This window comes from Nycticebus coucang, chromosome 15 (assembly GCF_027406575.1).
Source record: "Nycticebus coucang isolate mNycCou1 chromosome 15, mNycCou1.pri, whole genome shotgun sequence".
In the NCBI taxonomy this organism is placed as follows: domain Eukaryota; kingdom Metazoa; phylum Chordata; class Mammalia; order Primates; family Lorisidae; genus Nycticebus; species Nycticebus coucang.
The window spans coordinates 41,074,234-41,092,185 of record NC_069794.1 but is presented as its reverse complement, the minus strand read 5'-3'; the positions used below and the strand labels follow the sequence as shown (position 1 = coordinate 41,092,185).

At 36.3% G+C, this 17,952-nt stretch overlaps 1 protein-coding gene across 1 annotated transcript in view; it reads right to left on the bottom strand.

Moving 5' to 3' along the window:
- KLHL1 (kelch like family member 1) overlaps positions 1 to 17,952 on the bottom strand; it is a 326,246-nt gene that overhangs the window by 26,916 nt on the left and 281,378 nt on the right. The gene's annotated exons all lie outside the window — the stretch shown is intronic.

Here is a 17,952-nt window from a genome sequence, read left to right as displayed (position 1 = left end):
TTGTACCTACATAAAGTTGTTGACTATTTCATATACTTTGTCAACAAAGAATAATTGAAAATTAGTTACAGAAACTACTTCTCACACCATCATGCAAATGTTAGAGCATTTTGCTAATTAGCTTGGGATATTAAATATAATTTTCACTCACTATAATTGGTTACCTAGAATGAATGTTTATTTAGGAATTCTTTCTGTTCATAATAAAAACATTAGAATCCCACTACTCAAGCAGGATAATATCTCTGAAGCAACTCTCTGGATCTGGAATTCAGCTTGCTCCTTTGTTCATCAGTTGATGGAGAATGCTTTAATCTGATCCCACGAGAAAGCATGTAAAACCCGCTGTCAGATTATTCTTGCATCAGCCTTTCAGTGAACTTTTTTATGGAGGGTACTTGTTAGAATGCCTCACAGGCCACTGAGCAGGATTTTGCTAAGTTTACAACTCCATGTTGTGTGACTGCCTTTGTTTGCTTGCTAAGAAATGTTGGTGCCTATTGCAAACTCAGACCAAGACTTGCTACCACTATATCATATGGTTGTAAACAAGAGTGTGGGCCAAAGCCTGACAAAGTCTTGACCTTTATTTATTAGCATTGACTCACATTTACTAAAGGAATCTGATTATTTTAAATATATAATTTTTTATATTAATTTACAACATTCTAAAGTTCAGTAGAATTTTTCAACCTCAAACCTGTTCAAATGGTCACGTCAATCTTAATTCTTCTGTTTCTTTACCGACTCCCACTCTATAATTATTATAGCTCTGTAATTTCCTTTTTTGTTGCTGTTTCTTGGTTCTCTTTAATATAAGATCTCTGAGAGCAGATTTTATTTATCTTTTTTGATATATTACCATGGCCCAGGTATATTTGTGAAATTTTAAAATCAATGAATGAAGTACTAGCTTCCAATTCCAGAAAAAAGGGCAATTCATTTGTGGAAACTTGTCAATGAAAAAGCACCTGTTTAAGTTCCACTGAAGCAGACTTTGACAAATGACAGAGAAAAGAGTTAATCATGTGTCCAGGGAACACAAAAGAATGGAAGAAGGAAAGATTAACGCTAGCTGTGTGGATTACAAGGGGGTCACTGAAATGGTAGTGATTAAGCTAGGCTTTGAATTTTGGAAAATGTTATAAATGATCTTATTTGGATTTTTAGCGAAGCAAATTTTTGATACTTTCCTGACACTATTGTTCTCAAGTACAATAAATCCTGTTGTTATTGATCTTGCCACATAGAACTTAATGCACAGAGAGAACCAGAGTTGTGTTAAGTTATCAATCTGCAGAGTTTTTAAATATATTCAAAGGTGAAGTGAACAGCTGAAGAGAGAAACTAAGTAGACATTCAGAAGTTATTAAGGAAAAAAATCAATGGAGGAGGAATCTAGGCTGACAGGTAAGTATATGTAAAGACAAAGTATATTCAGGGTCTCAGAGTTATTGATGTGGCTGGGACACCACAAGGCAGGTGGTGAGTCAAAAGACTGGAGAAGGAAGGTAAGGGCTAAATCATTAAAGGCATTATGTTCCAGACTCAGAGTCTGGCTATAACTAGGTAGAAACAGGATATTAAAATGAATTGTTACTATTGAAATACATTATAATCCTGAAACATAGCTTATATATCAAGTAACCCTTTGAATCACTATAATATATCTTAGCTCATCAACTATTGCAATAAAAATTCTAATAATATTATGCTTACCTTGAGCAATTAAAAGTTACTCTTCAGCTAAAGTGAATATTTATTAAACTGAAATATAACCATATCACTATTCTTTTTAGACCTTTTACAATATTCTTACTTTAGTTAAGCTGCTATATAACCTGAGACCTGTCTTTTGTCATATCTTTTGGGGCCACTCTCTCATCATGTTCTAGCCACACTTAATTTTTCCACCTTTTATTTGCATTTCAAACTCAGGGCACTGGCACGGATTTCTCATTCTCATTGGAATACTTCCTCACTTTCTAAAATCTGATAAGTTAATCAAATGCTAGCTTAAAAATTATATCTTCCAGTAGGCAGTTTCTGGTCCCATTAGTAGCTCCAAGTGAGTTTCAATAAACAAGAAATTTCTTGTGAAAACGTAATTGGTAAATAATAATTGTACATATTTATGAGGCACGTGTAGAATTTTGTTACATGTATATAATGAGTAACAGATTAGAGTATTCAGCATATCTATCACCTCAAACATTTATTACTTCCTTGTGCTGGGAACTTTCAAAATCATTTCTTCTAGCTACTTGAAAATAAATACTAACTTATTGTTAAGTATAGTCTCTCTGCTGCTCTATAGAACACTAGAATTTATGCCTCTTCTCTATCATTTTGTTTCTATTAACCAACCTCTTCCAATCCCCTCCTCCCTTCGTCCCTTCCCAGCCTCTGATAAAAATCCCCTGAGCTCATTAGTAGCCCAAAGTGAGATTCAGTGAACAAGGAATTTATTTTCTTTCTTTTATAAATGTATGAGGTTAAGCTAGATTAAAGTGTATATAATAAAATCTGGGATATCATCTTTGTGCACAATTCAAGGGTTTATTTCAATGTAACTATGAGTAAATTTTAAATGTAAACAGTTATGATCTTAATTAAAAATTAATGAAAAAACAGTACAGCAAAAATTTAAAAACAAAAATAGAAACGGGGTCTTAGAAGACACCGTTCAATGATGGACTTTTAGGTTTAAAGCAAGGTGTTAGATATTGGTACATAACAGGAAAAGCAAGCATTAAAACTTGGCCTCAAGATACTTTAAGATGTATGTTCTTCAGACTGAACAGAAATAACAAATGCCTTGTGAAATTATTAACTTGAGATTTTGATTAAATAAGTAAGTCTTTTGTCATGATGAATCATGAAACCAACTCACTTGTTTTTATGATTTACAGATTCTCTTGGTGTGGTAGCACACATTTTTTGAAACTCAAGCTTATGCACAGATATTCTCAGGCAATATGCTCATCTGCTTTGTGGGCTAAGTCAAGAAATTAAAAGAAAAAACACACACATTTTTAGCTACAATGTAAAATATGAAAGAACCAAGCCAAGGCAGGGATGGAAAAAGAAAATCACTAATGTATGTGTCGTTGGAAGAGTCTGAGGTTGTATTTGGCCCACCAATCACAATGTCTACTTGCCATTTTGACACATTTTTTTTTTTTTAGTTTAAATAATTTGGACTGGTAGAAGAAGATTTATTATAAAAGATTCACTTTTCTTATATTGGGAAGGTTTATTTGTACATTTGAGTTTTCTAAATTGAATCCATTGATGAAAATAATAAATGGTAAGAGATAAAACAAAAAGAAACCATGTGTTATGACACTAATGTATCAAAGTGAAGTAGAAAGTAGTGTTTTCTCAGGACTATGACAATTCCACCAGGAAGCTGCAAGCTGTTCCTCCAAGGCTCAAGCTACAAACTGATAAACAGCAACACACCAACCACATTTTAATCAAAAACTCAAGCATATTAGCCCTAACTTTTTCATTTCTTTTTTTCACTTTTTTTCTTATTTTTATAAATGTCAGACTATTACAGGAGTACAAAATTTTCGGTTACATGGATTGCTTTTGTGCAGTTTAAGTGAAAGTTGTAAGTTTGCCCATCACTGAGATAGTGTGAATTGTACCTGTCGGATGCAAAGATGACACCTATCTTTCCCCAGTCACCAGCTTGATTTCCACGGATTCTTACTACCATATAAGACAATTAAGTCTGTGAACTTACCACTGTCTGCTTATTTTGGCAGCATTGTACCAATAATGTGGTAAGCTTTCATAACTTTGGCACATCAGTGTCTCCTAGGCATGTTCATGTCAGTGTGTGGTAGTGTCTTACTGAGTAGCTTTCATTATTGTTGGATTTTTTTTTGTGTGTGTGCTCTATGACAATGGCTTTGACTGTCATTCCAGAAAAAGAGCTCCAAAACTGCTTTAAAGGTTAGACTACTCAGTGATATTCAGCAATGAGTAATGTAACACTGTTTCTAGGACATGAACTTAATTGTCAGGCTGGTGTTATATATATAAAGCATTGGTCTGTCCTAATGTGTAAAGCATTGGTCTGTCCTAACATATAAAGCATTGATCTGTCCTAAAGTATATTGTTAGTAATAATTTTAATTCATCTAAAAAAGAGAAAGTATTTTTTATGTAACTGGCTGAGTCCAAAGTTTATTCTAAAAAGGAAAAGAAATATTAAAAAAGAGACTTGTGAATTCTCTCAAATTCAAATTTCTGATGTCTTTGGAAATTAAGTACCTTTAGACTAAAAGCAGATTTTTAGAACTTTCATTGGAAAGTTAACATATCTGTAAGTATTACTAACCTAACTTCAAACAAAACAGAAATTGGTTACATGGAACTGGGCTAGTTTCTTACAGCTTTTGTTGGAAATATTATTAGTTCTTTCTATGTTCTATTTTCCAGAAGTCAAGAAAACCATTTTCTGTCTTTTGAGCTATTTGTAGCTTTTCAAGCAATATATGTACTTAAGAGCAGAGTTTGAAATATATATATTTTATCTTTCCTTGATTTCTCCAGAATTTGAAAGCCATTTATAAGTATTCTTAATTTCTGACAATACTGTTATTTGCATAAGTTCAATAAGAATCTGTTTTCTTCTATAAAACATCATGAAAACACTGGTTATTTTACCAAGGCTTTGGCTGGAATAGCATTTCCAGATGTGTCCAGACTGAGTTAAGGAATTAAGGTTGACTTTATAAGGCCAATAAAAAAGCTGTTTGGAAAACATTGGAAATCAGTAACATTTCCTGATCTGTGGTGAGTAATGAAGGTCACTTGCTGATGGGTCTGGGAATCGAAATGTACTTGGGAACCTCAAGAGAAGAGGAATTTACCCAATGCATACAGATATCTAATGGCACAGATAAAACTTGGGCTTTCATGAAAGGCTTTCAAGAAAGTCCAGCCTGAGATTCCTTATAAAAGACACCATCAAAGCCAATTTTAAATGGAAGATGAGCCTAGATGGCTAATAATTAATTATTCTTACTGCACTTTATGCAAATAATCAGACCCAGTATACTGAAGGTACAGTTTATTTTGGCAACTGAGTTAGTTCTGTTGTAATTTGTCTTTAGTAAAGAAAAAAAAATTAGAGAGAGTAACATGATTGAAGGAGAAAAGAGTCTGTGGCCCACCTGTATTAGATACCAGCCTTGTCTGTACTGTCAACTCATAAAATGAGACATAACTGTTTTACTAAGTTAATCTGTTAAATGGGACTAAGAAACTGGCCAAAGAGTATAAAATTATATACAGTTGTTATATTTACTCTGAAGGCTTATGACTCAACAAAGATCTCCTGTTGGCAACACTGGATAAATTTGTGCCGGGTTAAATGTTATCTACTGTGTCTATATAAATACCTCAAGAAAAATTAGGACTGAATGAGAATTTCCAAGTAAATTGTATAACTGTAACACTGCATGCTACTGTGCCTAATCCGTATACTCTGCTGAGTCTGCTGCCAGCAGAAGCCAAGTGGCCCACTTACCTGGACTTAAAAGATGCCTTTTTCACTATAAGGCTGGCTCTGGGAAGCCAGAGGCTGTTTGCTTTCCAGTGGGAGAGACCAGACTTGGAAACTGCATTCCAGTTAAACATGAACCAGGTTGCCACAGGGGTTCAAAACACCCACGATTTTTGGAGAAGAATTGGCTCGTGACTTCCAGAAATTTCTGGCTCAGGAATTAGAATGTATGCTACTCCAATATGTCAATGACCTCCTTTTAGGGCACCTTACCCAGAAGGGCTGTGCCTAAGGCACAGACTGTCTTTTATGACATCTAGAAGTATATGGCTATAAAGTGTCCAAATGGAAGGTCCAGATTTGGCAGCAACAAGTATGCAATCTAGGATTTACTATCCAGCAGGGGTAGAGGTATCTAGACATGAAATGGAGACAGGTAATTAATTGCCTCCCCACTCACATTAGCCGAAAGGAGGTTTGGGAATTCTTACGCTTGGTAGACTTCTGTTGCCTTTGAATTCCCAACTTTGCCATCTTGGCTGTCTTGGTTAAGTCCTTGTACAAGGCAACTAAAGGAGAGGAAGGAGAGCCCTTAGAATAAGGAGAACAGAAACATGCCTTCTCTCAGCTAAGGATGAGGCTAATAAGTGCACCTGCATTGGGGCTACCAGACTTGGCCAAGACCTTCACTCTGTATATCTCAGAGAGAAGAAAGATGTCTTTAGGTATGTTAACCCAGCTGGTTAGGTCCTGGCCAAGGCCGATAGCTTACCTGTCTAAACAGCTGGAAAGAGTGGCAAAAGGATTGACACCGTGCTTACAAGCTCTAGCCACTACTGCTCTCCTTGTGCAAGAAGCTGATAAGCTGACTTTAGGGAAGGATCTCAGAGTGAAAATACGCCACTCTGGGGTCACTTTAATGAACACTAAAGGACATTTTTGACTCTCTAATGCAAGAACATCCTGAACCCAGCCACACTCCTTCCCATCAGTGAAGAAAGACTGAAAATGACTGTACAAAAGTTATGGATAATATATAATTGTGCGACTAGCCTTGGACACAATGGCACAAGGTGAGCAGTGAGCAGTATGTGGTGATTACCTTAACAGAGACTGTAGAGGCTAAGCCCCTACCCCAAAGAACATTGACTCAGAAGGCTGAGTTAATTGCCTTAATTCAAGCCTTAGAACTAAGTGAAGGGGGCGGCGCCTGTGGCTCAGCGAGTAGGGCGCCGGCCCCACATGCCGAGGGTGGCGGGTTCAAACCCAGCCCCGGTCAAACTGCAACAACAAAAAAAAATAGCCGGGCGTTGTGGCGGGCGCCTGTAGTCCCAGCTACTAGGGAGGCTGAGGCAAGAGAATCGCGGAAGCCCAGGAGTTAGAGGTTGCTGTGAGCCGTGTGACGCCACGGCACTCTACCCGAGGGCGGTACAGTGAGACTCTGTCTCTACAAAAAAAAAAAAAAGAACTAAGTGAAGGGAAAAATGTTAATGCTTTTCTGACTCTCCAAGTATGTGGGGCATTGTACAAGGAGAAAAGACTATTAAATTCTGAAGAAAAGGACATTAAGTATCAGCAGAAGATAACTTCAGTTGCTAGAGGCAGTATGAAAACCCCAGAAAGTGGTAGTGACACACTGTTGTGGACATCAAAGAGATGCTTCCAGCATCACTAAATGGAACACCAGAGCTGATACTGAGGCAAAGAGGGCTGCTTCCCAGCCATACCAGGTGTCATGAGTGGCTCCCCTCATCCCACGGGTTCCAGAGCTCACCCCTATCTACTCCCATGAGGAGAAGGAATGGTTGGCAGCAGAGGGGAGCCAGGCAGGAAAGGGAGGATGAATAAAAATGCTAGATGATGAGTAACAGTCCCCTAGCTTCTAAGAAGTTGCTGGGCAAGTACTTCTACATCTCCCACCTGGCAGCCCTGGCCAAAACTGTCAGTCTACAGTCCAAGAACTGATGGTACCCCCAGGAATCAAGTTGTATAGAGCAACACCCCTCAAGAACTTCCAGGTAGACTTTACTGAAATGCCCAGGTTTAGAGAGAACAAGTACTTGCTGGTGATGGTCTATCAGATTTGAAATAAGAAAAAGCCTTCCCTACCAGGATAAAAAGGACTCCTGAAATAATAAAAGTATTGCCCAGAGAAATCGTCCCATGGTTTAGACTGCCACTCTGGTTTAAATCTGGCAATGGGCTAGATTTCATAACCAAACTAGTGCAAATAATAAGCTAAAGTTTTAAATAACTTATAGGCCCCAGAGTTCAAGAAAGGTAGAAAGAATAATAAACATTAAAAGAAACCCTAACCAAATTACATATAGAAATTGGCAGTAACTGAGTAAACCTGCTCCCTTTTGCCCTTTCACAACTTTAACCTCTGTGCTTTGTTTGGCTATAGGTGGGCCAGGGACTCATCAATCGGGTACGGAAGAAAGTGGGACCCAGCTTAGGGCTACATAACTCAAAAATCAGCCCACGGACTCAGAAATACTGACTTCTATCTATACCTGTGACTGTGTTAAGTTTCTCTTCAAACCATAACTAATAGTAATGCATACCTACTCTCTGCCCCTTCCTAGCGATTCAGATGAATCAAGGGTTTGATTTCCCAAAAAGGCCAGTGGGGAATGTAATAGACCAATAGCCCCCCCCAAAAGACCCAATTCTGTCTCAGCCTGTGACCCAAGTCTGTCTCAGCCTGTCTCAGCCTTAGTCCCCCCCATGCCCCCCACCCCCTTTGGTTAATTCCAAGAACAGGTTTCAGAATAAGGAAGTTCCCGAAAAGTCCCTGAGAACCCCCTAGCCATGCCACACTGTAACCTCGCCCCAAGCTAACCGTCACATTCCACTTCTGTACTTGCTTGCCACATGGCATAAAAATGGTATAAAAATCAGCCTGCTCCTCACTTCAGGGCTGACTGCTCTTTGGTGTAATAAATGGCCATCTGTTTTGGTGCAGGTCTAATAAATCACCATCTGTTTATTACTGAAGCGGGGTCCTAGTCCTTTCTTACAGAAGGCGATGGATACAATACTATATTTCAGGCAAATGGAAATCAGAAAAAGGCAGGTGCTGCAATTTTATTCACAGATATAATAGGCTTTAAACCAACCAAAATAAAGAAAGATAAGGATGGTCACTTCATATTTGTTAAGGCTAATACTCAATATCATGAGATTTCAATTATTAATATTTATGAACCCAACCAGAATGGACCTCAATTTATAAGAAAGACTCTAACAGAATTTCTTATTTCCAAGTAACTTGATTTCATCCAGCTCCATAATAGTCAGAGAATTTAACACTCCTTTGGCAGTATTGGATAGATCCTAATATGAAGCTAAGCAAAGAAATTTTAGATTTAAACTTAACCATTCAACATTTGGATTTAACAGACATCTACAGAACAATTCATCCTAACAAAACTGAATACACATTCTTCTCATCAGCCCACAGAACATACTCCAAAATCGATCACATCTTAGGTCACAAGTCTAAACTCAGCAAATTTAAAAGAATAGAAATTATCCCTTGCATCTTCTCAGAACATCATGGAATAAAAATTGAACTCAGTAACAACAGAAATCTGCATACTCATACAAAAACATGAAAGCTAAATACCTCATGCTAAATGATAGCTGGGTCATAGACAAGATTAAGAAGGAAATTACCAAAATTATGGAACAAAACAATAATAAAGATATGAATTATCATTAATTCTGGGATACCGGAAGGCAGTCCTAAGAGAAAAATTTATAGCACTGCAAGTCTTCCCAAGAGGTGGGAAAGAGAGGAAGTTAACAACTTAATGGGACATCTCAAGCAACTAAAAAAGGAATAACATTCCAATCCCAAACCCAGCAGAAGAAAATAAATAACCAAAATTATAGCCAAATTAAATGAAATTGAAACTAAAAGGATTATACAACAGATCAATAAGTCAAAAAGTTTGAAAAGGTCAATTGTTGCTGTAAATGGTCCAGGCGGAGTTGCAGAGATAAGACCAGCAGTCAGAATTGTGGAGAAGCAGAGGGCTACAGCTCACTTAGGCATGTAGCCCTTATTTTATTTCTTGCAAGTTTATATATTCTTAACAATACTAAGTTCTACATGTACACACACACACATTGTAATAATAAAACTAGTTGGCAGCAAAAGATACACAGGATAAGAGTACAAAGAAACCATACAGAACAACCACAAGAATTTATCCAGCCATTCGTCTGTGAAAACAGCTGTAACCTGTAACTGAGATGTGTATTAACTTATCTTGTTTTCCAGTTCCAAGGTCCCTTCCAGGACATTCCAGAGACAGACAGACTCTGCCTTCAGGGCCTGCCTCCCACATGATTAGCTTTCTAATCACTTTGGAGGGTCTTAAAGGAACATACCTTCATAGGGACTCTGAGAAAGCTTCTTTAAACATAAGTGAATGGCACTTGGAAGTTACATTGAGGTTACAGTCAATAAAATAGATAAACCTTTGGCTAACCTAACCAGGAAAAAAAAGAGTAAAATCTCTAATTTCATCCATCAGAAATGACAAAGACAAAATAACAACAGACTCCTTAGAAATTCAAAAAATCTTTAATGAATATTACAAGAAATTTTATTCTCAGAAATATGAAAATCTGAAGGAAATTGACCAATACTTGGAAGCACGTCACCTTCCAAGACTTAGCCAGAATCAAGTGGAAATGTTGAACAGGCCTATATCAAGTTTTGAAATAGCATCAACTATACAAAATCTCTCTAATAAGAAAAGCCCGGGACCAGATGGCTTCATGTCAGAATTCTACCAAACCTTTAAAGAGGAACTAGTACCTTTATTACTCAACCTTTTCCAAAACATAGAAAAAGAAGGAATACTACCCAACATGTTCTATGAAGCAAACATCACCCTGATCCCCAAACCAGGAAAAGACCCAACAAGAAAAGAAAATTATAGACCAATATCACTAGTGAATATAGATGCAAAAATATTTAACAAGATCCTAACAAACAGAATCCAGCAACACATCAAATGAATTATACATCATGACCAAGTGGGTATCATCCCAGAGTCTCAAGGCAGGTTCAAAATCTATAAATATAATTCAGCACATAAACAAATTAAAAAACAAAGACCATATGATTCTCTCAATTGATGCAGAAAAAGCTTTTGATAATATCCAGCATCCCTTCATGATTAGAACACTTAAGAAAATTGGTATAGAAGGGACATTTCTCAAACTGATAGAGGCCATCTACAGCATACCCACAACCAATATCGTATTGAATGGAGTTAAATTGAAATCATTTCCACTCAGATCAGGAACTAGGCAAGGTTGCCAATTGTCTCCACTGCTTTTAAACATTGTAATGGACGTCTTAACCATCACAATTAGGCAAGAAAAGGCGATCAAGGGTATCCATACAGGATCAGAAGAAATCAAACTTTCATTCTTTGCAGATGATATGATTGTATATCTGGAAAACACCAGGGATTATACTACAAAACTCTTAGAAGTGATCAAGGAATACAGCAGCATTTCAGGTTATAAAATCAACACTCATAAATTGGTAGCCTTTATATATACTAACAATAGTCAAGCTGAAAAAACAGTCAAGGACTCTATTTCTTTATAGTAGTCCCAAAGAAGGTGAAATATTTGGGAGTTTACCTAACAAAGGATGTGAAAGATCTCTATAAAGAGAACCATGAAACTCTAAGAAAAAAAAAATAGCTGAAGATGTTAACAAATGAAAAAACATACCATGCTCATGGTTGGGAAGAATCAACATTGTTAAAATGTCCATACTACCCAAAGCAAAATGCAATTTTAATGCAATCCCTATTAAAGCTCCACTTTCATACTTTAAAGATCTCAAAAAAAATAATACTTTATTTTATATGGAATCAGAAAAAACCTTGAATAGCCAAGACATTACTCAGAAATAAAAACAAGGCAGGAGGAATCATGCTACCAGGCCTCATACTATACTATAAATTGACAGTGATCAAAACAGCATGGTACTAGCACGAAAACAGAGAGGTAGACGTCTGGAACAGAATAGATAACCAAGGGATGAACCCAGCTACTTACTGTTATTTGATCTTTGACAAGCCAATTAAAAACATTCAGTGAGGAAAAGATTCCCTATTTAACAAATGGTACTGGGTAAACTGGCTGGTGACCTGTAGAAAACTAAAACTGGGCCCACACCTCTCATTAACTAAGGTAGACTCTCATTGGATTAAATATTTAAACTTAAGACATAAAACTATAAAAATACTAGAAGAAAGTACAGGGAAATCAGCCTGGATGAATATTTTATGAAGAGGACCCCCCAGGCAATTGAAGCAACATCAAAAATACACTACTGGGACCTGATCAAACTAAGAAGCTTCTGCACAGCCAAGAACACAGTAAGTAAAGAAGGCAGACAGCCCTCAGAATGGGAGAAGATATTTGCAGGATATGTCTCTGACAAAGGTTTAATAAGCAGAATCCACAAAGAAAAGAACAAGTGATCCCATCTCAGGCTGGGCAAGGGACTTGACGAGAAACTTCTCTGAAGAAGACAGGTGCACAGGCCTATGGACACATGAAAAATGCTCATCATCCTTAATCATTAGAGAAATGCAAATCCAAACTACTTTAAGATATCTTCTAACTCCAGTAAGATTAGCCCGCATCACAAAATCCCAAAACCAGAGATGTTGGCGTGGATGTGGAGAAAAGGAAACACTTCTGCACTGCTGGTTGGAATGCAAATTAATACATTCCTTTTGGAAAGATGTTTGGAGAACACTTAGAGATCTAAAAATAGACCTGCCATTTGATCCTACAATTTCTCTACTAGGTATATATCCAGAAGATCAAAAATTACATTACAACTAAGATGTATGTACCAGAATGTTTATTGCAGCTGAATTCATAATTGCTAAGTGATGGAAGAAGCCCAAGGGCCCATCAACCCATAAATGGATCAATAAATTATGGCATATGGACACCATGGAATATCATGCAGCCTTAAAGAAAGATGGATATTTTACCTCTTTCATGTTTACATGGATGGAGCCCAAACATATTCTTAGCAAAGTATCTCAAGAATGGAAGAAAAAGTATCCAACGTACTCAGTCTTACTATGAAACCAATTTATAGCTTTCTTATAAAAGCTATAACCCAATTATAGCCCAAGAAAAAGGGGAAAGGGAAGAGGTAGGGGAGGGGAGAGGGAAGGATGGGTGGAGGGAGAGTAATTGGTGGGACCACATATACAGTGCATCTTACAAGGGTACATGTGAATTTACTAGGTGTTGAATATAAATGTCTTAACACAATAACTAAGAAAATGCCGTGAAGGCTGTGTTAACCAGTTTGATAAAAACATTTCGATTAGTATTTAAAACCAGGACATTGTACCCCATGATTGCATTAATGTACACAGCTATGATTTAATTTAAAAAAAAGAAGGTGACCATAGTTATATTCAGCAATGAGGTATATAGTACTTTTTGTAGGATCAGTTCATGAACTTAATTGTCAGAACTTGTAACTTACAGATAAGCCTGAAAGTTGGTAATAATGGTTTCACTCCCTCTTCCAGCAAATCTCAGTATCCCTCAGAAGAAATGAAATGGCATTTCTGACCATTTTTTATGTAGCACCCATCACCAGGGGCTGTGTATTATACCCTGTTTTCCCGAAAATAAGACATCCTCCGAAAATAAGACCTACTTACAGGAAAGATAAGACATCCCCTGAAAATAAGACCTAGCGCATCTTTAGGAGCACACCTTAAAATAAGACACTGTCTTATTTTTGGGGAAACAGGGTATGAACTTCCTTTCACTCCTACACATTAGTTTTCCATAGCAGCAGTAATTTAGCTTCTGGGTCTTTCCCAAAAACTCACAGCCAAAATAAATCTAGCATAAATATTTACAGATACTATTTGATATGGAAGTGGTACTAGTGGAAAGTGATGTGGAAAAAACACTGCTGCAGAAAAGGAGCTTTACTAAACACAAAAAAGAAGCTGAATTGACAGGTAGCTATTTGCTTTGGCATTTCATGACTCTGGGTCCATCTTTCCTTTCTCATCTATTATTGAATTTTGAAAATAATAATGGATATTGACATTAAGTGTACTTCTAGCAAAGCATTTGAGAGTAAGATTTGGAAAGCAATTAAACATGCTGTGAAAGAAATTAAGTGATTTAAATTCTCTGTGACAGGACAATTCACAATTAGCATTTAGGGAGACAAAATAAAGTACAACAAAGCATGAATACCTCTTTCTATAACATAAACGCACCTTATTTTCTGAGCAAAGAAAGTGTGTGCTTTAAAATTTGTGTCTTATGGGAAAATAAGAATTCGTACTCTCTAAAAATTTAAGAAAATATACATTTGATGATGTAGAGATAGGAATTCAAAAAAGATATCATATAAGGAAAATTACAAGGCAAAAATCAAAAATCTCCATTTGAACTAATAGAGCTTGTAGAAAAATCGGTATTGACTGAATCTACAACTTAGAACAAATTTTCTTGAGTTAAGAGAAAAGGAAACAAAATATTTTGAAAGAAAAGACATGCATGGAAAAACTCAGTGCTTAAGTACACACGGAACCATTAACATGTGTACATACTAAAATATATACCCTAAATCAAAGGGGAACAATTAAACAAGTCTCAGTAGATAGAAACTTTTCCAAGTGGAAGAAAGATCTGGTTGAGATTGTTACCTGAATCTCCAGAGGGGAAGGGAGCCATCAGATTGTCCCCTAGTAAACATTTTGAATTTGAGACGAATGTGCCTGTTTCAAAGCCATTGTCTCTCGACTTCACATCCTCTCGTGTACATTTGGCTTTTGAAGTGGTGAGTGAAAGTCTGTAAAGCACTTTTCTGCTTTACCATCTTATTTCTTGTTTGGATCTGACATTACAAGGTGACAAGAAACTGAAAAACTAGACGAAGAGGAAAAGTCTTGCTCCTTTTTTTTTCAGCTCGGTGTGGAATGTCACCATCTTTCTCTCACTGCAGCACCAACAATTATTCAGTAGTATCAGATACATACATATAAATACAAGTATCTGATACTACAATATGTGTGTGTGTATATATACGTATGTGTGTGGGTATATAAATATAGTATGCATGTATATATCTATATCTATACCTATCTATCTATATCTATTTCTATATATATGTGTTGCATTTTTTTCAATGCTTGCATTGAGACCACTCAGAGCAGGTGGCACCAGCACTTTGGTACCTTCTCCTCAGACCTCCAGGTCCCAGAGCAAAGGAAACCTCTTTTTCTTAATGAAGACATCAGCTCTAGCTCAAAGAAGGCTGAGTTTCATCTGCGTGGCACCTTTTCTCCAAGATTGTAAATCTTTATAATTTCAACTTTTTTTTTTTTTTTTCAGTTTTCCAGCACCAGGGATGATAGCTATTCCCTTCAATTCATGTATTTACAATAAAATGTTTCCTCATTGAATTTTTGTTTAGCTAGTAAATTTTATGCATACTTAACAAAATGTAAGTATAATGTAACAAAAGTGTACATTAAATTATCTTTGTTTAGAAAACTAATGAATAACAAAAAATGGAAAAAAATCACTGAGAACATACATACTCCTCTTTCCTCAAAAAGAAGATAAAATATAAGAAATAATAAGCTACAAAATTTTTAAGATACAAAGTTGTGTTATTAAACTACTAAAGCCAATTTGCAAACAATATGCACTGATAGGAAAGTTCCCCCCCCTTTTTTTTGAGACAGTCTCACTTTGTCACCCTTTGTAGAGTACCATTGCGTCATAGCTCACAGCTACCTCAAACTCTTGGGCTCAAGCCATTCCTTGCCTCAGCCTCCCAAGTAGCTGGGACTAGAGGTGTCTACCACAATGCCCAACTATTTTTAGAGATGAGGTCTCCTTCTTGCTCAGGCTGGTCTCGAACCTGTGTGCTCAGACAATTCATCCACCTCAGCCTCCCAGAGTGTTAGGATTACAGGTGTGAGCCACTGCACCCAGCCAGGAAAGTCCCTTTTAGACATAAAATGTAATGCATTATATAAACAACATGTCCTTCCTGGAATGTAATAATAATATTAATAACAATAATAATAAAATGAGATACTTCCTTCTGGAAATGATATATTTTCAGGATATAGAGAGCACTGCAAAATGAAATGAAAATGAGCACAGGTAAATAGAAACAGGGAAAGACTTGAAAATATACTTCCACGGAAGATATACTCATGGCTAATATGTACATCAAAGATGTTCAAACTCATCAGCTATTAGAGAATGTGACGAAAATAAATAAGAGACTGACATTACCAGGTCAGTAGGTTGTGGTGCACTCAGAATTCAGATAAACTGTCAGTGTGTGGGTAAATGAGGAAAACCACTTTCAAAAATGTTTGAGCAGGATCTACTAACATTGAACAGAAGAACGCCATAATATAATGCCTCGTAATGTCAGTTCTAGAGCCACATCCAGCTAAAATGCATACTTATGTTCACCAAAAGACATAAACAAGGATGTTCAGAGCAGTATTACCTTCATAGTCAAGAAGAGAAAAATATTGAAATGTCCAACTACATTCAGTAGTTAAGGATAGGAGAATGAATAAATAAAATCTTGTCACATTAGTAGAGAAAAATAAGCCACAAAGTCAATTATCAACATTACTGTTATCTTTGTAAAATTATGAATTTTAAGACATAATAAATAGAAATAAGTCAAGCAGAAATTAATGAAAAGGAAATAAGAAAAATAAGCATAGCTTCTCTATATGCTAATTTCATAAAAATAAAAACAAACTCATATAATGACACTGACAAAAGCTAACAAGATGAAGTTAGTAATAAAGCCAACCTGGAAAATAACAAGTTAGGAGGATAATAACAACATAAAAGGAAGATATAACAATACTAAATAAATTATTAGGAGTAGTCATAAAATCAGAAGCAGTTTTAAAATCTTAGTAAAACAGAAATTTGCGAGGGACTAAGTATAATAACATACATAAACGTTCCACTCTCATTTTTATATACTTTTTATGTTTATAGACAATTATAACAGATAAATTGTAGAAAGATTTTCCATTTATATACAGTATTATGATGTTATGCTATCATAATGGAAAATGTTATGAAATACTTTATTATAGATCAAAATAGGCACAATATTATGGCTAGAATATGGAATGGAACACAATATTAAAGGAGTAGTGCAACGTAAGGAGGTTTTGTTTAGATGTATATCATGATGTAAAGTTAGAGTATTTATGTATAACCAAATAAATAGATCAACTGCAAAATCATACACCATATTTTCACAAGGAATTTAATAAGATATAAGATAAATGCTCTTTTTTCACAAATAAAATCTTTACTAAGGAAACTACAGACAATTGGATACTGCCTTTAGCATTATACAATACCTGTATCTCCAGCAACAGCTAACACTGAGTATCAAGCATTGTAAATAGACAGACAAGGACACCTGATCTTACTACTATTTAAGTAATTATTCTTTAACTAAAACAACAACATAATAGAGAGGAAATAAAGGTAAATACTAAGGCAGAGACAATGTTTCATTACCAGTTTGCTCTGTTTCTAGGAAATATTATTATATAATAAATTAAAAAACAAATAGAACATATACATTTAGTACAATGGCTAAAAAACACATAGAACACATAAATTTAGTAAAATGGCTATATATATGATCCTAAGATTATAATTTAAGCCTAAAGTAAATTTGAAAGAAGCCTGAAAAAGCATTAGCCTTAAGGAACCATAAACAAAGACATGGATTTTTATAAATACATAAACATGAAATTTGTGTTTCAAAAATATATACAACTAGGAGAAAGTTGGCATTAGCAACTTGGCAGAGAAGGACTTTCCAGTGGTTGTTACCCCCAGCAGAAGCTTCAGTTTGAATAACTATCCACGCATAAAAATATCTTCCCAAGATCTAAGGAAACCAGGTGACAGATACAGCACCTGAGTCTAGCACAGAAATCAGAAGACGGTAGGGAAGACTGATTTACAATATCTACGTCACACTGCCTCCAATTCCAGGCAGCACAGTATGAGGACAGATTTCCTTTGCGTGGGGAAGGAGAGGGAAGTGAGCATCCTGGACTTTAAGATCCCAACACAGTAACTACTCCAATAAAACTCAGCACCATACAGAGCCCCTCTGCCCCAGACTCAAGGCCAGTACCACAGACTGTACTTAGGAAATGCCTCTGTCTAAGTCTGCCACTCTGCCAAGCCAACCTCATTGGCCCCAGACTTTGAACAGGTCCCTGGTTCTAACCAGTCTCAGCAGCCCTGTGATTTGAGTCTTGACAGACTCAGTTTCCAAACCCACCATAGGGCCAGGTGAGCGCCAG